This window comes from Rutilus rutilus (assembly GCF_951802725.1).
Source record: "Rutilus rutilus genome assembly, chromosome: 14".
NCBI classification, from domain to species: domain Eukaryota; kingdom Metazoa; phylum Chordata; class Actinopteri; order Cypriniformes; family Leuciscidae; genus Rutilus; species Rutilus rutilus.
In genome coordinates, this window is record NC_140219.1 from 13,692,471 (window position 1) to 13,716,153 (window position 23,683).

A 23,683-nucleotide genomic window follows, 5' to 3' on the forward strand; every position below is an offset into this window, starting at 1 on the left:
GATAAAATGTTAACTGACGGAACAACTGGAGATGTCTCTCATGTTTTTGTCTATGCCGTCCCATAGCCCAATGAAAATGAGCAAAACTGTAAACACTGCTCACACAAACAAATTTTTGATTGGTCGACAAGGTGCCGACGTCACCCATCCCATCTGCAACCATGAAAGACGCGTCACTTCACTGATTACATGGGAGCGTTTGCGTTTGACGCGTCGCTCGCCTGCAGTGTAGATGCGGAACGCTGGACCAATTGCTTTCGAGGGAAAATGTGAGCGCAAGGAATTCCCCACGCATTGAAAACAGTGTAACCTTATGTTAAGCAAAAGAAAGCGACGAAACTTGCTCATAGCTTCAAAAACAATGCGCTTTTAGAAGATTCTGTCTTTGCCAAAGAGGATAAAGTCACTTCTATTTAACTGGACTGCATCGGGGAGTAGGATTCGGACGATGACAGATTGCTCAGGGATTGTTTCACTGAAATGATCTAAGTGTTTCTATCACTTACTTATTAACCTTGAAACATGTAAATGATGGCACATTAAGATGAAGGTAAGCGTTTGTAAAGTGTGTACCATCTCTCTAACTTGTTCATGTAATTGCAAAAGCTTTTACTTAAGATATTATAGTTGTTATGCACTTTTTAAAGTTATTTCTCAAAGCATATAGGTGCGTTTCAGATGTAGGATGTCTTTTAGAAGTTCTTCTTATTGTAACGGTGACTGCGCAATGTATTTGAATGTAGCCTACAAGCATTGTTTATTTCATTCAGGTTAGGGGAAGCCACTTGGATTTGCTGACATTCTACTAAACCAACATGTTGTCATCATTCTGATCTTATATGACCGTTCTGATCTGAATAGCCCCTAGGATAGCATGACCTACTGCTCTGTTGTTGTACCCATCTCCCATAACTGTGCACTGAGTTGTTCCAGCATGATTACAGACATGTGACCATAATGACTGGTTCAGTGTGAGAATCTCTTGTCTCAGGCTGACATCGCTGGTCAAGACACAGTAAGGGCTTCACATGAGTGTGAACAATCAGTTTTCCAGTCCTCAGTGCTTGGGCTTGTGGTGCATCCGCGTTTTCATCCAGACCAGCTCTCATTTGTGGATGTTTATATTTAAAACTGGTTTGTCTTTGTGTCTTTATCACTACTTGTGACCGGGATAAGAAATTAGCCAAGGCTTAGGGCAAAAATGCCACAGAGTGAATAAAATGCCCTTGATGTGTGTGGGCAAAAGTGCTGTTTATCTGATATAGCCTAACCTAGTGATCAGCTTGTTATGTAAAACATATTCTAGCAGATTATTGTCTTGTCACATAGTGAATTATTTACATATATCTTCTTCTTCTTTTTTTTTTTGTATTTGATGTTAGGTTAATTTATTTATTAAAAAAGGGTTTAAGTGCCTTGAACCTCAAATCCTAGTTCTTTTTCCAACTTAGCTTCTTACAACATGTAGCAATTCGTGTGTAATTTCATATTGTAACAGAGTATCAAATCCATCTGCTGGTGCAGATGAGACTCCCATACTCATTTGCCACGGTAGTTTTCCTTCATTTGTTTTCTTTATTTGTGGCTTGATGTCTCACCCATTGTCTATTTGTCTAAATGTTTGCCAGATGTTTACTTTTTTGGGGGGATACAAAGCTCCCCTGTGAGACATGCATTTTGAAGAATCTCTTTGGCTGTAGTGTTCTCAGCATTCGGCCATTGGGTGGTGCTGAGGTCAGGGAGTGCTTGTTTTCTCCTGCTTTGGGAGTATGTGATATTAGACAGCTCGGTTAATCCAGAAATGCTATCAGCTGGTTCTGATACCCCTCCCATTACAACATCCCCCCTCCCCAGCCCTCACACACCCTAGAGGCCTTTAGATAGCTGGAAATTCCAGTCTTCTGAAACTAATTATCCTCAATGAGAGGCTCTAAATATACCCCAGTTGGTGCTGTCTTGACTCTTTTCTTTTAGAAATACAGTCCCCTTTTCTCCTTATGACTTTGTCTCAGAACTCATGCCCAATGACCCTATTGTGGCTTTGAACTGGAGAGCCAGAAGGCACAAAGGGGCTTTCAGATGCTCTTACTGCTTCTTTTAGCAGATGAGGCACGTGGCTGAGATAACCCAGAATGACAATGAGAGGAATGTGGGAAGCCTCTATGTAGGGAACATCCCCAGTGCTGGAATATGTGGCCATGACAGTGACTCCCATCTGCCCACCTTGGAATATGCAGCCAAGTCAAGGAAAGTTAAAAGGGCAGATTGACCTAACTCGTTCCACTCTGCTCTTGGTCTGATGGTATATAGAAAGAAAATCACATGAGATATGACTTAATGGGCTGGCTATTGATTTGTCTCCACATTTGAAGACATCAGTCTTTATAAACTCGGCATCCAGGAACTGCATCACCAGGGCATCATCAGCTGAGAGCTTGCTGCAACATGAGCCGCCTCTGCAGACAGACTACAAGCATCAGCAAAAGATATCTGGAGTGTGCTAGGACAATGTGCATAAGATGACACCTCATTTTTCTGTGGGAAAGACTTCACCAAACACACAGCATGTGCAAAAATGTATTGACATTGTCTATTGAGTAATTTCTCAAAACTGTGACTAATATTTCAGTTCTAGAACAATGACAAGAACAAAACAAATGTTATGTCTCTGTAGAGTGGGTGGGTGAAATGTAAAGTCCATAGGCTTCCACAAGGTGGTGGTGTTCATATATTGAGCTCAACAACACTAAGGATGACCCAAGATCAATTGATAGAAATGTCACTTGGCTTTTTGGGCCTGAGCGCTGCCACTGAAATCGATTGGTTAATTCTGGACATTCGTTTTTATTTATTGCTCAGGTTTGGTTTTCTGTGATGCATTCACCATTGTTGTTGCAAATTCCTGCAAAAATAATGTTATCAAGCTTGCTACAGTTGGCAAGCAACAACATTTTTTGTTGAAAATGCAAAAATGATTTTTGACATCGAAATCAACAGTGAAAATGTGTTGAAAACTAAAGACAAATAAGTGAGTAAATGAAATTGTGGTGTTACATTATATCCGTGTAATTTCCTACTGTCAAGAAAATAAATATCGATAAAAAAGTTTGTAAACTTTAAAAAAAATATATTAACCCCATTTGTTTTAAAATATCAATATTTCCAGCAAGTATAAATATACATTGCTAAAAAAAAAAAAAATCAATTGCGCAGAACACAAAATCATTGCCCTGATGACACATTAGATTAAATAAATAGACACAAATCAGGATTTTCTTATTAGTCATTAGTTTCACTGTTTGTAATATTACAAACTAAGACAGTTCAGTGAATACCCCAAGTTGTTGCTGTCCTTCACTCTGTTAATTATTCAAGTCTTAGCATTTTTATTAGAAAATAAACATAGAGAAGTTAGGGACTTTTTGTATTGTTTCCTATATAAATTACTGTCGAGAAATAGTTATTAATAACTCAAGAGGATGACATCGTCATCTTGGTTTGACGCCTGATGCATCTCCTTACCAAATTAGCATAACTAATTTAGAAAGAAATCTTGTCCCCTGTTTTCTTTCACATTAGATTAATAGAATGATATATTTAGGTTAGAGGAAAGTCATGCTGCTGTAACCTTGCTGTACAGGTGGCAGTAGCCAAATATGTGGGAGTCTCATTAAGCATAGAGATACAAGGACGACTGCCTTTGTTTTGACTAAGGAAAGAGAAATATGGAAAGCTTGGGTATTTTTTAGCCAGGCACGTCTTATTGCTGATGGCTGATGTCGGTAAGAGCTGGATTTGCTCTCCAGTGACAGTTTATTACAATGACTGAATTTTTAATATAGAGACAGTTTTGTAAAATGCCAATTATCTTCAATAAGTTACCTATTATCTATCAATGAAGTTACGTTCATGTTTTCAGGTCCCAAAACGTCATTATTTCAGTAGACCTCAAATGACATTAGAACATTTGTTTTTCATTAAAAGTCAATGTGTGAAAGAAGTGACGTAGGTCAGATGTTGTGTATATGTTGAGATTTAGATGGTCCATTAAAGTGGCAGATGTGACTAATTCGTCCAGCTGATTTACACTTGAGAGTAAAAACTGTCTAATGTGTGAAGTATCACGGCACGTTAAATGGGAGTCTGTTAGTACTGCTCACCATTGGCAGAGCGACTCCGTCCAGTAAAAGGTCCATTCAGCGACTGTCTCGCTAGACAGGGAAAGAATAAAGCAATCAAAGTAAAAAACATGTACTTTGTAGCTATTTAATTATTTATTTTGATTATATTTCAAAAGCCAATTTCAGAACAATTGGTCTTTCTTTCATCCCTCAGGCTTGGATTTAAATAATTTAAATAGATTGAGACATTAGGTATTCATCTAGCATAATGCTTTCCAGTGTCTGGTCCTCAGAGAGAAAACATATCATTTGACCATTTAAGCTCTAAAACAGACCCCACAACCATCATTAACATTATAGTGCTGTTTTCACTATAATGTGAGTAAAAGGCACAGGCACTTTCACAGTCTGAGATAAATGACGAGTTAGACTGATAAAGAATTAGTTTATTTTAAAGAGTGTCAACTGTCTCTGTGTTGTTAGATTGTTTTTTTCACCCCTCTTTGCTCTGGTCAATACTTTCCATCCACAGATGTGTGATTTGAACTGTGTGGAATGTTGGCCTTGCTCTTTGAGTAATGTTTAATTGGTTGAGGTTTTGTGAGGATCGTATACTATCTGGCAAGAGGTAGAAACTTTCTTCTGCAGACCAAATAATAGTTCTCTCATATCATAAAGAGATAATGAAGAAGACATTGATGTCTTGATGGCATTGTTACACCATTAATGGTGTAAACTTATATTTTCCTTTCACATACCTGATTGTAGTAATCTTGTTAACTGTATCCAGCACAAACAACCTATCCAGATTTCAAAATACGTTTTAAAAGGACAGTTCAAAAATGATCCCCCCCTGTTGTACACAAAAAGAAATATTTTAAATAATCTTGCCCTCAGCCATAGCTTTCAAATGTTGTTTGCATGTGTGCACATTTAAAAATGTGTATTCCACAGATGAACAACTTGAATGTGAGTAAATAATGACAGAATTTTCATTTTGAAATTTTAAATTGTTCTTACTGTTCAGAATTATAAATTGTTCTAAAACTAAACATTCTAAAAACAATTGTTTTTGCCTAAACGACGATGAACTTGCTTCCCGCCTATTATGTTTCCCGTATTACCTAACCAGTAGTTAGAAATTTGCTAAATTACATTGATAACAAATCTTGAGTCTGTGGAGCTTAAGGTTAATGTATAAAACTAGTATGGAGGGTTCTTAGTTTCTTCTTCAGTGGGAGTATCTTTATTTACCTGCTAGAGTCATGGACACTTTATCACATATCATGGAAGGAATGACTCAGCATCTTAGTGCAGTAGCGGAATTTCCTCTGAAACTCCCCCTATCCCACTTCACATCCACTCGTTTCTTTCTGAAGTCATGGAATGTTGTATCTATTCATAATTCCACATTTCTTGTCATTCTTAGCTGACAGGATTACTCAAGGTTGACCAGATGTAATCTTTTGGTCCACAATCATATTTACAAAGGCTTCTACCTTGGAATCCTGTGGACTGTGGTGTGGCATTCAATTAACCTTTATTCTGTCAGTGTATTGAAGCACGCAATGAACTGAATTCTGGTCACCCAGGACTGTAGAAGGGCATGTTTGTAGTGAAAAATTGTAGGTAAGGCTAATTTCTCAGCAAAACCTTGTTTTTCAGGCACATAGTACAGGCATGTTTATCTCCATTTAAAACCACAGTTGTTACAAGACTTCAGCATCTTCCTCATGGAATGACTTAATGTTCCTTCTGTCTGGATTTAATTAGAATGCTCCACTGCCCTTTTCTCTTGCCCCTTGGTCCTTTGAGGACTGCTTTTAACCAGGATGGTACGGAGGGAGGGCTTTTCTTTGTGCACAAAGCCTCTTGAAGCAGTCACCACCTGACCTTAGTTTCTCACAAACAACACGACCAGCCCTGAGAAGTGCTTTGTCTTTGTCGATTATCTCAGGGCTATGCCTATTTTTGGACCAGTCCTCTTATGCCACTGTTTTACATCTTACAGTTGATGTAAGTAATATTATAAGTGGCACAATGGAGTTCTGTTGTATCACTGAAAATGAGTAAATTTACAATTTACTTGATGTTCTCCTTACAAACATCAAAGGTTTTATATCAAGACAAAATGTCATTTGGTTAGAGTAAATTAACTTTAACCTAGGAATGAGTGTACATTAGCATTCCTGAGAGTACTCAAGCCACAGTTACATTTTATGTCAGCAATTCATTTGAAGTAAATTTACAGGAGGTAACAGGAAAAAAAAGATCCACTCCGGATATGGGCAAAACCAAAGTGTGCCATCTACGTTTTAAAACAGGCACACAGCAGAAAATGAGGCCTTCTTGTGGCTCGGCTGTGTTTAGCTTGGATTCAGTCATGCAGTGCTAGTAAAGGCGAGTGGGCTGGTTTTTATTTTTAGGCTCTATAGGAAAGGTGTGTCTTTGAACTTTGTCAGCAGAGGCATGTGATCATGGTCTGGTTGCTGTGAGGGCAATTGAATTCTCCCAACACTTTCTGTAGAGCATATACAGACAAAGTTTTTTTCTTCTTCATTCATTTCTTTTGCAATTTACTTGTAATGTGGTTTGAAGTAAATTACTCGCACTGTGTAATCAATCCAAGGTCTTATTTGTAGACAAATACACATATATTATATTATATTATATTATATTAGGCCTATATTATATTATATTATATTATATTTATTGCTGTCAAATCGTTAAATCGCGATTAATCGCCTCTATTATAAAAGTTTGTTTATATAATATGTATATATATATATATAATACATGTGTGTATGTGTGTGTATATATATATATTGATTAATCGATTTGACAGCACTAAATATTATTATATTATCAATCTATGGCTTGAACATATACATTTAATTAGTAGATAATGACCGTAATACTGGATTGGACAGTTTATCAGCTGATACTGAGATGAAATAATTGTTGTTATAAGAAATATTTCAATAGACAATTTTACTCTTTTATCTTTTTGTTGGTGCCACTGCCATTTTTAGCAAAACACTAATATTATATGCAAATGTCATCTCTTTGTGCATTTATTGCAGTGATGTGTAGCCTGTTGGACTTGTTTGATGTGTCCCGCTTGGTGTCACAGACGGTTTATATATCATTGTTGGCACAGAGGGACAGGTGCTTGCCACGTGTTTACACATTTTCCATCACATGCTTGATGCTGAATTGAACATAATAGGCCCCCCAGCAATCTAAGCCAAGGTATTTATTTTTCTCCCTTTTCTTACCTTTTTTTTTGCTTCCTTGTAATCCTCTTTTATCTGTAAAGTACAGCGTGTATGCAATATATAATGTACTGGCTTCATTTCTTAAGCAAGTTGACAACACACCCATGAGACTGAAGGTTACCCAAAAGGCCTGACTGCTTTTTTGCTTTTTTCTTACTCCCCAACCGTTCATTGGTACAGTTAAGATTTTTTCAGAAAGAGACAAGTAGTTGCTCGTAAGCAGTGGCGTGCACAGACCTCCTCAAGGGCAGGGGCAGAAGGACCAAAAAGGGCACTTAAAAAAAAAAAAAAACCTTAAAAACTGTATTTAAAGCAGTACCCGTCTGTCTGTTGTGTTTTTATATATTTTAATGACTTCCTCACAATTATTTGGAATATCTCGCTCAATGGAGAGCAGCAGTAGGTCAGAGAGCGTCTCTTCATTACCAATGAAAAGATGTTGATACAATTAGAATGCATAACACATCAAACAAAAATAGGGAAATGATGATAATATTACTAAATGATTTACTTTACCAAACAAAACAGAGCATCAAGTAGGTAATTATGAGGAACTCATATTTAGTTATGTTGATGTTATAAATTTTATGTAGGCTATGTATTCATTAAAGTGTTAGCTATCATGAAATCAGTAACACTTTACAATAAGGTTTCAGTAGTTAAATTTGTTAACATGAACTAATAATGAACTGCACTTCTACACCATTTATTAATCTTAGTTAATATTAATTTCAGCATTTAAAACATTATTCAAATCAAAAGTTGTATTTGTTAACATTAGTTAATGCACTGACTGTGACATAACATGAACACACAATTAAAAGTTGTATTATTATTAACTAAGATTAACAAATAGGCCTACAGTAGCCTAACAAATGTTTTGCTCATGATTAGTTAATGTTAATATAAATAATAAACAAATGAACCTTATTGTAAAGTGTACTTAGTTTGAAATCAAAGATATAAATTCCTTACAATTTAGAGCTGGACATGGACTTAAAATGTCCTTTCACTAGATGTAACGTTATTTCCCCAAGCTAATAACACTTGCTATGGCCTTGGACAAAAACTAATGACATTGTCAGACTCAGAATGCGGCTGCAATTAAGTTATACTTTTATGATTGTTAATCATAACTCGCATGCTGCCGCGACTTATACAGTAGCATGGTAGGATAAATGTAACTTTTCCGTATTAGCTTAATGTTACCTGCTGCCCGTGCAGTTTGAAGACTCGCGGCGAACTGCTGCGTACATAGCGCTGCAAAGGAAACTCCGCCTACCACTTCACCTCCGCCAAAAAAAAAAAGATTGTTAGTGGCAATGGTGTATAAGTGTATTGTTATGTATTATAATATTTATTTGAATAATAATAATTATTTACATTTATCAGAGAGGGGCACAATACATTTTGAGACAAAAGGGGCAGGGGCAGGGGCTTGAGCCCCCCCGGCCCCTCCCCCCGGTGCACGCCACTGCTCGTAAGCCCTAACTTAACCGCTGCTGTAGTTGGCAAAGTGTCAATTAAATTACTATTTGTCTCTTTGCATTCACTGTCTCATTTACCTACTCGTCTAAATGGTGTGTTGACAAAAACCCACTGCTTTTCAGCGCTTTTCTTTGAGCCATGCCACAGACCCTGGCTTCCTGTTTGTCAGCTGGATTGTCTCAGATAAAAATGCTCAACAAAGGCTATGGCTGCATATGCACAAAGATAGAGTGAAGAAACCTAAAGGCAGAATGGGCATATTGACATTAATTTGATATATTGGTCAATTCTATAAGGTGTTTGGCACAGAGGATTCACCCTCATGTCGTCCCAAACCTGTAAGACTTATTTTTCAATATTTTGACATATTTAAAAAAATGCCTCACTGTTATTTATTCCAATCCAATGCTGTTTTGGACTCCATTGAGTTTTATTGTGGGCAAAAACAGTTCAAAAACATTTGGAACAACATTGAGGGTGAGTAAATGATTACAGAATTTGCATTTTTGGGTGACCTATCCCTTTAATGTTGAAATATTGGGAATATAGCCGAAGCAAGCAGCAGAGTCACAATTCTGTACTTTCCCTTTGACTGGAATAACGTAGTGACGTAGATACCAGTGGTAGGGCCTCTGACGATTTGAAAGTGTTTCTTTTGGCCGTTCTTTTCAACGGTGAAACCCGGTGGGGCAGCTCTTCCAGTTTTATAATGGATGGCTTCTTTCATGCCTCATATCAAACATAAAGCCTGCTTTATGAGGTGTCATATGACCTGCAGGGCCACTCCCATTTCACCTTCTCAAATAAAAGCTCTGGCAGCACTCAAAACAAGAACTACAGAGAGATCTAGTCAGTTGATATACATTTTGGCCTTCGCTCTCCTTGAAACATCTAATTTTAAAAGGCATTTCATCTGGGTAGAAATCCCCGTGCCTGCTTTACTCCTGCCACGTCTACGTCGAGTTGATGAAAACCTTTACACAATCTTGTGCTACCCGTCTCGCATAGCTCAAGGTGTAGTCTGGTTGTTACTTTGTCCAGGTTCCCCCTCCCCCACTGCCCTCCCCATCCAATCCAAACCACAGCCTGAGCTCACCTGAAGTCATTTGCATATTAGGTCTGCCCTTGAATCTGATTGGTTCCAAGCGAAGTTCTGTTTTACAGCCTGTCTGTCAGTGGTTACTCAGGGGATGAGTCACAGTGAGAGAGAGCTTTGCTTTGCAGTACTTCTCTTTTTTAAAGATTTCAACGCGCAACCATTGCCCTCCCCTACAATGTTCTCATTTTCGTTCTCTCTACCACTGAAGTGAGTGGGAGAGGCAGAGGGCAGGTCAGTGTTCAACACCTTGAACATGCCATTCGATTCGCTTTAGACACACCCTTGGATTACATTTTTTTTTTTTACTTCTGTCAATGTAATCTTTCTCTTTTTTTAAATAATACATTTTTTATCTGAGTTTTTTTCTCCAACATTTTCATGTATGTTTATTTCCATAACCATGGAGTTTGACATGAAACCCCTGAATGTATAAGGTTAGTGACCATTTTATATCTTTATGACGTAATATTATGCTGTTGTATATCTGTTAGCGCCAAGTATCTGTTGTCTGCATTCTTCACTTTGTAAGCATTATTCATCTTTTTTCCATGCAATATATATTGTGTTTGTTATGAAATGACATTTTCTGGTTTTAGGTCAACATTTAAACACAGTTTTTATATATATATATATATATTTATTACGATGCAGCTAAGCAATCAATAATCTGTGCGTTTAGTCTACATTTAATAATCAACTATTGGTCGAATAATTGACAATTTTATTATAAATTGCTGCAGACGTGTGTAAAAACGTGTGTTTTGTACCGTTTTCCCTACATGACCATTTTGCAGTTGTACAAATCTAACGAAATGTATTTATGATATAGTGTGCGGTATTTACAAGTTTATAGTCACATGTTTTGCAAAGTATCATTGCCTTATATGGGTACCGAGAGTGAGGTAGGCAATCGTGTTTTGTAAGCCTGTTGACCAAGCCCATACGACGGTTAGAGTGGGTTACAGTGTCAAAATAAACTTTTCAATTACATCTTAGCCTGTTTTAGCTATATGCTTACAAAGTTGCCAACTTTGCACAGTGCGCCAATGTACCTTTTGTTCGCGTAAGTGATGGTTTTGCTTTTGCTGTTGTGTAGTGTGTCATTGATTCCATTACGTGGGCTTGTAGATTTCAGTTTGATTTTAGACTGGCTTATCAGGCCTCATCATTGCCATGAAACCTGGTCTGAATGTTGCTCATCCTGTTGTGCTAAGAAACCACAGTTACTCAGGAGAGAGGAGAGTGACAAACAAATCTACTTAGTGTACCCGAGCACCTCTTTTTTGCTCTTTCTCTTTTTATGAGATATAACCCTCGCAGAACGTAATTTTGCCTGAGTTCACCACGTGTAATTATGCCTGACACCATACTTACTATAGTAACTTGTGTCATCATCTCCATGGTATGTGCTGAGACTAGCTTGCAAGTAGCAGGGTAATCAGTCTGCTAGAGAAAACAGTAATTTTTTTTGACACAATTATATTCAAGCATGTGGCCAAAAGTGATGTTGAAAGAGTTTTTAGCAAATTAAGTTACAGACAGTCACATGGGCAGCAGCTTTAGGCCAATGTCATTGCTTGTACCTTTAATTCATGTTTCGGTAATATTCCTAGTTACATTTTTTAGGTCTTTTATAGATATCTAACTAATATCACATTGAGCTTCTTATATGCAATATTGTTAATGTAAAATATTACAATACAATTACATTCGATTCACATATGAAAGCAGTTTGGTGGAGGTCAGAAAATGTGGACTTCTAGGGAATTTTCCCCCATCCAACACACCCTATGTCATATGACCTCAGGTGTTCAGGGCAATATCAGATTTTACTTTAATGGCTCTGTTATCTTGTCAGACCCCCTGTTAGGCGGGAGATACCAACACCACTGAAACTATTATGCCCCCCACCCGGCTGTCCCTGATTTGTATTGTAAATGAGCCAGGGCACCTGGAGTTGGCCAGTAGTCAAACACAGGCCCCTTTGCTGTGGATTGCTTTGTTTGGGGCTTCTCTTCAGGTCTGAGTTTCTGTCACAGTTGGCAGCGAGGCCGGTAGTGTCAGGTTGGCTCTTCACATAAAACAGCATCAACAAGTCCCTGCCTGTAATTGGATCATTAGGTCCTGCTGAGCAGGAGGGTTGGACCAAACTGCTCTAGCTGGTCTAGCATGGAGAACAGAAGAGGGTTGGACCTGAGACAGAATATTTGTCCTCTTCCTGTCACAGCATTGTGTGGCGTGGATTAGGTCTTGATATTGAAGAAAAATGCGATATGTGATAACTCGTTAAATAATGCGATATTCAATATGCGATATGATAATTCTTTGTGTAAAATGAAAAAGTGTGTAAAATGATTTTTGGCTACTTTTACACTGTTGCCATGGGTTGTTTTTTAGTCTGGTTGAAAGGTTGCTTTCTGTGCGTGTGAATACTTCGCTTACTGCGCCTAATAACATTAAGCATCTCACAAGTATGTAACAGTCATGTGTCCAGTCTACTCTCTGCGTCAACCTATAACGTGGACTTTTTGTAATCTTTTGGAGTATTAAAAATCATGCATATCGCGGTATGTACGTTTGCGATATTTCGATATATCGTGCAGCCCTAGTGTGGATGGTATGAGAGCTGTTGTTGAGGCTTATATTGGAGACTACGTTTTCTTAGTATTTCAGTTCTTCGAAATTGTGCTTTGTCATTCCTCCAACTTTGATTGAGTTTTTGGAATTGTAGATTGAGGAACCAGTTTGGTAGCTAATTAGAGGTTTTGAGGACATCTGTCTTTTTTTCAATGTTTAAGAGTTCCTGTCATAGAGCATAAAGTCTTTAGAAAGATCTTAATCTTAGCTTTTGAAGTTAGTGCAGTCATTGTCATTGAGCTATTTGACGTAATACTCTAAGAAATGTTTAGAAAAGTTGAAACTGACTACAATTTGAATAAATCTAATGTGACCATGACAACAATTTGCAAAAAAAACCAAACTATTTATAAGTGAAAAGTTAAATGAGATCACCATATGAGATACCAATTGTGTCGCCATTGGGTATCTTTGAATTTTTACTGAAAGCAGTAGTGTTCTGCTGAAAAAGTCCAGGCAGTCATTCCTTTGTTGATATGTTGTTTACTGCTAGTGGAGATTTGCATCACATTTTCATACTGCTCTCCCCATTTCCATTGAGCAACACACATTCTCAGTGTCGAAACTTTCTGATTCCTAAAACAAGCTCAGACTGGCATGCCTAAATTCTCAGGTACCAGATACACTGGTAGAAGATTCACTATCACAGACTATTACATAATAACTTATTCAGTGTCAACTTGAAGAAAATGAGTGAATTTGTATACCAGATAAATTATTTTTTATTTAATCCATACGAACAACTAGAGATAATGGGATTTTGTCCAAACATACACTACATCATGGTTTAGGAAAGAAAGCGGAACGAATGGTCAGTCAGTTTAACCAAGATAAACATACGTCCTCAGCATCATAAGGAAGAGTGGCCCGCAATTTCTTCTGGGAAATGCCCTTTTGTTGAAGAAGTTGACGACTCCCACCCACCTGCTACACCCGTTTTGGTTTTATCTCATGCTTTGGTGGGTGATGTTCCACTGAAACTGCCCACTGAATGGCTCTTTATGTTGTTCTGGAGTTGAGAACGTTCATTTACATCCTGTTCCCCAGGGCATAGGTTATCATGTGGTATACCAGGTTTTTCTTTGCTTTTGAGTAATTATGTTAAAAAAATCCAACCAAATAGTATGCCTCAATAGTAAGAACAAGAACATTAATTGGTTAAGAAGGCATTTCTACAGAAACTTCTGTAAGTCAACTTTCAGATCCACGTAGCAGCTAAGTGTTGCAGTTTTGGTTGAAATTTTGTGAAGCTGTGATCACATTTTCTGTTGATCTGCAAATTTTCAGTTATTTCAATAGGAATCCAAGCTATCGGGAATTTTGTGTGAGGTTGAAAGTTTTACTCGCATGCATTCATCTTGTTTACCATCAGAAAACTTCTTGGTTTGAAAGTGATTTCAGTGTGAGCTGTGCTTCATACATCGCTACACTAATGGAAATAGACAATGGATTTTTTTTGGCTGTGAAATTTTGTAAATGTGACGACAACTTTAGAAAGACTAAATGTGTTTTTTGATAATCAAACGTGTCTTTTTATGCTTTTATGTCATTGAGCGTCAGAAATTGAAGATCACTTTCCACATTAACGTTGTTGTATCTCACCAGAGATGAGCTAGATATCACATGTTCGATGTCAGACCACTTCCCATGTAAACCACACTACTTAGTCTTTTTTTGCTTAGAGTGTATTCACTAAATTAGTCACAAAAACATCACATTGCCAAGCTTCTCATGACAAAGTGCTAAAAAATAACCAAACGACCATACCCATCCAAAAAAACACACATTCAAAGGCTGTATTGAAATCAGTCTTATGAAACAGTGCATTGCAAACACTGTTTTCCAGAGCGCCTATCTTTTGTCAAAACAGTTGCAAGTTCCTCTTTTGATAGAAAGGCCTCTGTCTCTTTGTAACCTGCTCTACTGCCACTCTTGAGTCCAGTCAGCCACCTGGCATTCTCATTTAGGAGGAATGCTGTCAGCATTGCACCATTCCAGACTCAACGCAACATGGGTGACATAGTCCCATTTGCACCGTGCAATAAAAAGGTTTACTGCTGACACCAGTTTAGTGTTGTGTACCAGTGTCTTGGATGCTTCGGCCCAGACATAGAGTTTGAATATCTGTTCTAGAGCTTTAGACGCTCACAGATGAATGTGTGTGTTGCTAACAAGTACTTAAGAGATGAACCAGATGAGGACTAGTGGTTACCTTCCATAACTACAGTGCAGGGGCAGCCCCTGTGTCTAATATTCTAGTCTGCCTGGTAAACATGGAATACACAGACATGTGACTGGTTATCGTCATGACAATGCATTGCTTTTCATTGGAACAGCTCAGGGCAGATACCAGCCTTGAAATGCAATTACATGCAATTCAGGCTCACAAAGACTCTGAAAACAAAAAGCTTCACAGTTTGAAAGTTGTGAATAGAAGCGACCATTTCGCAAGCTCTAAAGCAACACGTGTGGTGAGCAGCTAAGCAAGTATCTAGCATTTTAAAGAAACGCACGCAGGCTTTGAACAAGTTGTGGGCGGTTGTGTTTAACAGAACATTAAACCACAAGTCACAGCTCTAAAATGACATGCTAATGAAAATGTGTTAGTTTCTGATGGTTTAATGTGAGTTTTAAAATTAGGATGTATGGTTTTGATGTGAACTAGGGTTTGCATGTACAGCATCGTATGATCGGTAAATGATGCTAAATAAAAACGTTGGCTGTTGGAAATGTCCAAGTAAAGCTATATATATATATATATTTTTTTTTTACTTTGTTACATTTTAGGTGCTTATGCTGTGTGTTTTAGATTCCAATTTAGAGTTTATTTAAAGGATAATATTAGTAGATTCTAACTAAATCTATTTGTGGTAGAAGAGGAATGATTATATTAGTGTTTATTTATTTTTTTACTTTAGATGTTCTTTTAAGCCTATATAGAGACAACCTTTGGATAGTTCACCCAAAAATGAAAATGTTGTCATCATTTACTCACCCTCAAGTTGTTCCAAACCTATATGAATTTTCGATCTTCTGTTGAACACAAAAGTAGATATTTTGAAGAATGTTGGTAACCAAACAGTTGACAGTAGCCATTGACTTCCATAGTTGTTTGATTACCAACATTCTTTAAAATATCCTTCTTTTGTGTTCAACAGAAGAAAGAAACTCATGCAGGTTTGTAAAAACTTGAGGGTGAGTAAATGATGACAACATTTTGTCTATCCCTTTAAATGACATTGATATTTTGGTAACACTTTACAATAAGGTTCATTAGCTAGCATTAGTTAATGTATTAACTAACATGAACTAACAATGAGCAAGACATTTGTTACAGTATTTATTCATCTTTGTTAATGTTAGTTAATAAAAATACAGCTTTTCATTGTTTGTTCATGTTAGTTCACAGTGCATTAACTAATGCTAACAAATACAACCTTTGATTTTAATAACGTATTAGTAAATGTTGAAATTAATTTGAACTAAGATTAATAAATGCTGAAAAAGTATTGTTCATTCTTAGTTCATGTTAACTAAGGTAGTTAACTAATGAACCTTATAGTAAAGTGTTACCAATATTTTATTGGTTAAGGGTTTGTGGAAGCTGGTGGTGCCGTTTAATTGTATGTTTAATAGGTCCAAATGTGTCCAGTTTAAGAACACAGCATCCTCGGTTAGTATAGAAACATATTACATCACCCAGAGGAAGGTTTACTCACAAATTCTGTAGTTACATCATAACCTATGGGGGTGATTGAATATTCTTTGTAAGATAACTAAAATAATCCTTTAAAATAATGCGTATGTGTTGATAATAATGCTGAGAGTGGTTTGAAGGTGTTTACAGTATTATCACATTTTAGCTGTGGAAAATTGAAATCCCAGAACAATGGAGACCCATGGAAACTCTACAGACCGGAGGCGGTTGTCATTTACCCGCCCCACCTCCAGAAAGTGTGTTTACAGCATTACTTTAAAGTAAACCTGCACGATTATTGTTAAAATATTGCGATCTCGATTCAAAAACCCATCCCCTTACAAGTAACATGGCGCTTAAAATAACGATTCTGTAATGCCACCAGGTGATGACAAGTGACTGTTAAAAAAGTGTATTTGTCATTAAATCAAGAGATTCGTTCAAAAACACTGATTCATCCAGTAATGAAACAAGTGAAGTCTTTATGATGAATCATAAAAAAAAAAAAAAAAAAAAAAAATTCATTCTAATTAATTAAAAGTTTTGAAATAGACAGTAGAAATTTATATTTTGTCAGAACCTCCAGTAATTTAATTGTTATTTTATTTAGTTGTCTGTTCAGAATTGTGTGAGAATCGTGATCTCTGTTTAAAAAAAAAAAAAAAAAAAATTGTGTGATTTCTCAATTTATCCAGAATGGTGCAGATCTATTCATATATATTCAACTGATATATTCATCAAGTAGTGCCTTTGAAAAACCTACATTATCAGTGTTCAAACAGTTCAAACTTATTACTATAAAATAAATTAACTTCTGTATGGTCAGAAAAGCTCTATATATTTATTAGTTAAATTGAGAAGATCTTTGCCATTTCACACTGTAGTTATGGTATGAGGATACCAGTTGGTTGCAGTTCAGGCCACATATCAACCCTAATTGCTTAAAAAACATACCTATGTTCATTGGTTTCTGTCAGTTGTGTTGCAAACGTATTTGGAGTGATATTCAAAATAATGGATCAGATGTCAAGACATTACAAGAGAGATTATTTGATGTGCTATCAACAACACTAATCAATAGCCTTAAATTAGATCATTTTCTTCAGCAGACTGTATATATATATATGCACACATACACACTTATACATACAAATACACACACATATATATATATATATATATATATATATATATATTCATTTACAGATATACAGTCTGCTGAAGAAAATGATCTAATTTAAGGCTATTGATTAGTATCATGGTATATGACTATATTATCAACATATCTTGGTTGGTTCATTTTTACCCATTGTATCTGTGTCATATCACTCAACATGCTATAGGTCACCTCACAGTCGGTTTCTTAGCAACAACCACTCCTTGTTTACATTTTCATTGTGAGTCTCATTTAGTGTTAATCCTCAAGAGATATTATGTCTATTGCATACGCACAAATTAGTGCCTTGTTATTGGTACCTTGCAGCGAGCCCAAATGCTTCACTATCAGATTCTGCTGATTTGATGGATAACTGTGTTTTTACTAACTGTATTTCACTCACTCGTTTGTTTTGTAGTTCTCGCCTCACTTCAGGATATTGTCACTATCTGTATAAGTAGATTTGAGATGATGACTACTTCTTTTTAAGCTCCCTCGTTTACGGCCTCGCATATTATGGTTGGCTTTTCTCATCGTGTTGCTATCATGTGCAAACGATGGCTCTACAAAGGCTAGTGTTCCTTCTCAAATATTGACCCGAATAAAAACCTACCACCAGCATCTGCATACCGCCTGCACGAACCGACAAACAACGACAACAAAATGGCTATGTGTAATCTCTCTCCCATCACTGATCTCTGAAAGTCATTACCTACTACAGCTATTCTTCTTTACTCCAGTCCTCTCTCGTCTCTTGTATTGAGAGATTTGAATGGATGAATGGGGGAAGGGGAGCGTTATTTTGTAGTGGTGTGTTTTATTGCGGTGGTGTTTGCTTTGCGCTGTTTTTCTCCGCAGGTTACACAGGTGATGCCCGGGCCAACATTCACATCAGCTCATTCAAATATTTCCAGCAGTAAATGACGTATCATGATGATGAATCGTATCAAGAGTATATGCCTTGTGTGTTATTATTAAGAAAATGATTGATACACATACTAGATTTCATAATGTTATTCTGGTTCAGCACCTGAAAATGTGTCTTTTGCTACAGTAGCTGGCGCTGCAGAGTTGGTTCATGGGTAATAACTAAATAATTATGCAATTAGGCTGCAGTTAGTAGTTGGTAAAAAGAAAGGTCTTCCTGTACACCCTTCCCATGGGGTTGTATTAACCAGGATGGATCTGAAAGCTGTCTAAACATATCACTTACAGTACTGTGGACTCATCAGCCTTTCACAGAATAATATCACCACATTCAGAGTAAATGGACTCATGGACAATACCACAACATGTTGGTAAGAGCTTATAGTATGTTTTGTAGTTTAATAAACCTGTGCTATTTTGGAGATAAAAGATGAAGCGGCTGGTTGGATTATGCGTTTAATTTCATCCCTGGGTATATTCCGGGTCTCTCTTCATAATGAAGAGTCGGTCCCAGTACCACCTTATCAGAATAAAGTTGGACTTTTTTTTTTACTTAGTCTGCAGATTTATACCATGTAACTGATATGTAATCACTTAATGGAAATGTAAGTGACCTCTTTTCATGTTGCACCTCCTCTTCCATATTGTCATAGTCAAGACCGCATGACGTGACTAGAAGAGAACTACACCACATATTGCACACGGCCCCTGCAGCTCTACAGGGCCAAAGGCAAACCTTACATAACTTATGATAAATGGCATGAATGTCAGTTATTTTGGGCCAGTTGTGTCAGCTATAAAGTATTTTATGATGCATTATAATCGAGGAGTGCCAGCCTCGCAGCAAGGAGTGTATGACTTAGTTTTAGAGCATGGTGGTTTTATCAATGTCTGCTGGACTCATAAATACAAAGACTCATAAATACAAAGACAGATATGGGTTGCTCCAATTACTTTCTAATTTGGGTATAGTCAGGAAAATGACGGCAGTTATTTGGCGGGAATTTAGTCAGCTTGATTTTTTTTTTCTATATGTCTATCTGTCTGTCTGTCTGTCAAAAAAAGACAAATAAAATATCTACATTGCAATACCCAGGTTCAGTTTAGATAGATTTGGATGAAGGCATAAATGCACGTTTTACATTTCAAAATATTTTGAAGGGTCTAGAACAATGACAACAATGATTCAGTTAGTAGACTGTGCATACAAATGCAGCTTTTGCTTATGTGGACATCTCATGAAGTTTATGTCTAGACCTGTTTGGAATGCTCTTTGCATTTAACAGCCAGCTTCAGTTTCGTTGTACCCCCAGCTTGCAGATTTTTAGCTGATTTCAGGCAAGAGTTGTGTTTCTCATGCATGCTTTTTTTCCACAAGGCCTCAAGCATACAGAAAGGAACTTCAAACAGTTAGTTTCTCTTTTAGTGACAGTGAACTAAAATGTGAACTTTGAATTTTACTGCTTTACGGCTAGTGAAAACCCTGTGATGTCTATGGTCTTATCAACTGTAGAATGCGAGCTGTGTCATCACTTGGTTCCTAGAATTTAATTTTGTAGCATGCAAGTGCAAGGCAGACATGTTTTTCTGCTGTATTCAGGGTGCATTTTTCCCTCCTTGTGCAGACATATGCTGTGACATGTTGGTATTGGTATGAGTGTAAACACATCGGGGATGGGTGAGTCAAGATGGCGGGGGTGGCGCTATTTCTCAACAGTACATATGTCGCCATAGACGAAAGCATGTTAAATACTGCCCCAGGACAGCTAGAACGTCCCCAAACGCCTTTGATTTCTTCCAGGTTCCATGGTAGAACCAAACAGGCGTTGAATTCATTGCATTTTGAAGTTAGTTGAATTTTATTTACTCAAGTGTGAGATAGATGTTCTAGATATTTTTACAGAATAAAACAATGCAAGTGTCACACAGTGTGTCATAGATAACAGATTCTAAACATGGTCAGATGATTGTGAGTGAGAGGGAGGTGCAAACACTTGGCTTAGGAGTTTGAAGTCAGTATCAGGCTGAAAGCCATGAGTTTCTTCAGTCTTGTCATGCTCTGAATTGTTCCTGCATAGAAGCCAAAACATTTAGTCATTGTACTGAAATATCTGAAATGTTTTTCAAATTTCCTATGCCGCTGGAAACAGCGCAGAATGCAGTTCAAAAGATTTCAACATTTAGATGCTGGAAGGTTCTTCAAGCAGCACGTCAAAATGAAACCGTTGTATAGTTACAATACATTCAATCAGTACATTGGGAAAATGATATCTTATGGTAAAATAAAAATCCTTAGTATGTGTTTGTACAGCTGATATTGGATATTTTTATTTATTTATCTGTGTTAATGTAGCCTCCCTATTATCATTCCAATACCACGATGCCATTTTGCAGACTTTTACCTTTTGGGCCTCAAAGTTTGAAGTACAACAATAACTTTTGTCTTTTTTAGCCCCTGTAGCAATTTCCTGTCCTGTTTTCACAAGTCTGACGTGTCTTCCTATCTGTGGTGTGCGGCCTGTTGCCACATAGTAGAAACAGATCACGGGGAAGAACATTTTTAACATTATGTAGCACACACCATGTGCCTTTTAAGAAGTCCATCAGTTGGGTTCAGCTTGCTGCTGGTAAGATATGATCTGCTTACATTTTTAAACATCAGCCCTTTTCTTGCCCATCAGCATCTGTACCAATGCCTGACGACACTACATCCACGTAGAGGAAATAGCTAAGCGATTAGTCGCAGATGAACCCTGAGACTGAGAGTAAGAGATGTGAGAGAGGAAGTGAGTAAGGGTGCACCAAGTTTTGTTCCTCATGTTGTTTTCTCAGTAATTAACCCCAGTCTGTGACACTCATGCTACATGCAATTGAGTCTATAAAACAATTGGTTTCTAATTGAGAATATATGCAATTTTAAATCATGAGATTTGTGTTTGTGAGCTCGGTCTTGATGGGTTTAGTTTATAATACATTGTTTGATTGTGCGTGTGGTGGTATCAGCTCTTTAGGATGATATCTGAGATAAGTGAAGCTTTTTGAAGGTGTCTGAAGATGTTTTTTTTTAGAATTCGGAGAACCAGACTTGTTTTGTTCTTCTCAGAAACAAACCACTGAAGGGTGGCATGATCTGATGGTGATGAAGACGGGGGTTCAGTGTAAAAGAAGGGACCCTTTAGAATAAAAATAAAAAATAAATGTGAATTTATGAGTAGACCGTCTGCCATTCTGTTATTGTTAAAGCATAATGTTTTATTCCAATAGTGGTTACCAACTAAATATAAATATATTGCAGTCAAACATGTCAAAAACACAAAAAAGTGAGAAATACGGAATCTAAGAGGAAGGGGAAGAAGTTTCCACTCTCAAAATGAGAGAGAAGTGTTCGCTTGTTTGTGGTCTAACAGTCAGGAAGTAGCAGAAACCGACTGCTCAGTGATGCATTTCCTGTCACTGCACGATTCACAGGTCAGTTGTGGCTGTTCTTTTTCCTTTTGCATTTAAATGTGTTTAGTTTAGGGTTCCTTTACCATGGCTTAAAGTTTGACCAACTGGAAGCTCATTTCATAGTGTAGGTTGTATAATTTTTGGTAGTAAACGAAGTTTACATTTTTATAAAATGCAGTTTGAATCATCTTAAAATTGTTTGGAAAATCATGAATGGGGGATGCTCTCTCTCATCTCCTCAAACAAGTTTCCATCTGGGAGAGATCAACACAACTGATGTTAACCAAGCGTCTTTAGACCCTACTGAGTTTAGTGGCAGGGATTTTGCCTTCACCTGGCCTCAGTCTCTCCTCCCCAGCCTTTAATGTTTGGAGAGCTGAGCTCCAGGCTCAAAGATAACAGCTCCTGTCTCAGGTGGGTGTGGGCCCCTTGACTTTTTCTAGCACCTTGAGGGGGAGTGGAAAAGTACAAGATTTGAGAGATCAGATTAAATTTGCTTCATCTCCTGCAAAGCTAGCAGAAGGTAAAGCCTTTCTTCTCTCTCTCGGTTTTAGCATAGCAGAAGTGGCGCTTCTCGAAGCAACGCGTTTGTCTCTCTCTCCGCTTCTTTTTTTCATCATTCCCTTTCCCTCACAAAGATTGCTCAAGTTTTTATAATGTCCTTTTTTTTTTTTTATCTTACCTGGTTTTATGCCTTTATCCTCAAAACACTTTTTGGGTCTGTATTGGAAACACACTGTGAAATGTCGACTTCTGTGCCGTGTTGTTGTAGGCTGATGTGGCCATGGGAGTTGCTTGTATGCTCGTCTCATTAATTGCCGTCTCTCTTGTTCTGTTGAATTAGCAAACATTCGCCTCACAGGCCCTTGACCTTTCTCCCTGATGTATAATATACTCTTCTCCACTTCTGTGACCAACAAAAGGGGTGTGTGATGCTGATACTTTCACATCACTTTTAGAAGAAGAGAAAGCCAGCCTTTCTCATCAATGTAGGCATATCAAATACCAGTGCTGACACTAAAAAAGAAATGTATATAGTCTTTCTGCAGTACTCGGTATGGTGCCTTCGTTATTTTAACTGACGTGGCTGCTTTCAGACGTGCATATTCGGATACTCGTGCATAATTGCATGCAAACTGCGGCCGAGTGCATGAACAGGCACATGGGCTTTTTGATCATAATGTATGCTTTTTGATCTATACATGTATACATAGTCAGTTTTGTCTTATCTTATTGTCAACAAGTGGGACAATAAATTAGAACATATGTCAACAATCTAACTGTCTATTGATTAATTAACATATAACATAATTTTGATAAAAAGAAGACACAAATCACTGGTTCAAAATCATTTAGTTATTATAAATCATTTAATTACATATTGCATTGTTATTTAATTGCCAATTTAATTTGTTATATTTAAAGTACCATTCAAATGTATGTTTTTTAAAATATTATTATTTTTATTCTTATTCAGCAATGACATTTATAATGTTACAAAATATATATATAATAATAAAATGCTGTTCTTTTAGGAGGTTTTCAACATGAATAATAAGAAGAAATGTTTCTTGAGCACCAAATAAGCATGTTATGATTTCTGAAGGATCATGTGTCAATCAATACTGGAGTAATGATGCTGAAAATTCATTATATTAAAATAGAAAACCGTTGTTTTAAATTGTAATCATATTTCACAATATTACTGTTTTTGTTCTATTTTTGCAGCCTTACAAATGCAGCCTTGGTGAGCATAAGAGACTTATGTAAAAACAATAAAACAATCTTACTGCCCCCAAACTTTTGAACAGTATTAATATTAAATATTTAAAA

General features: G+C 37.1%; 1 protein-coding gene across 4 annotated transcripts in view; it reads left to right on the top strand.

Moving 5' to 3' along the window:
- Positions 1 to 183: 183 nt before the first annotated feature.
- Positions 184 to 23,683, top strand: part of elf1 (E74-like ETS transcription factor 1) — a 41,583-nt gene continuing 18,083 nt past the window's right edge. Inside the window, exon 1 of one of the 4 annotated variants that reach the window (XM_084430800.1) lies at positions 184 to 550. The gene's annotated coding sequence lies outside the window, so the exon portion shown is untranslated. Of the gene's footprint in view, positions 551 to 10,084; positions 10,421 to 20,934; positions 21,031 to 21,834; positions 21,872 to 23,683 lie in introns of those variants that run through there. The other 3 variants (XM_084430798.1, XM_084430799.1, XM_084430802.1) reach the window with 3 other exon arrangements.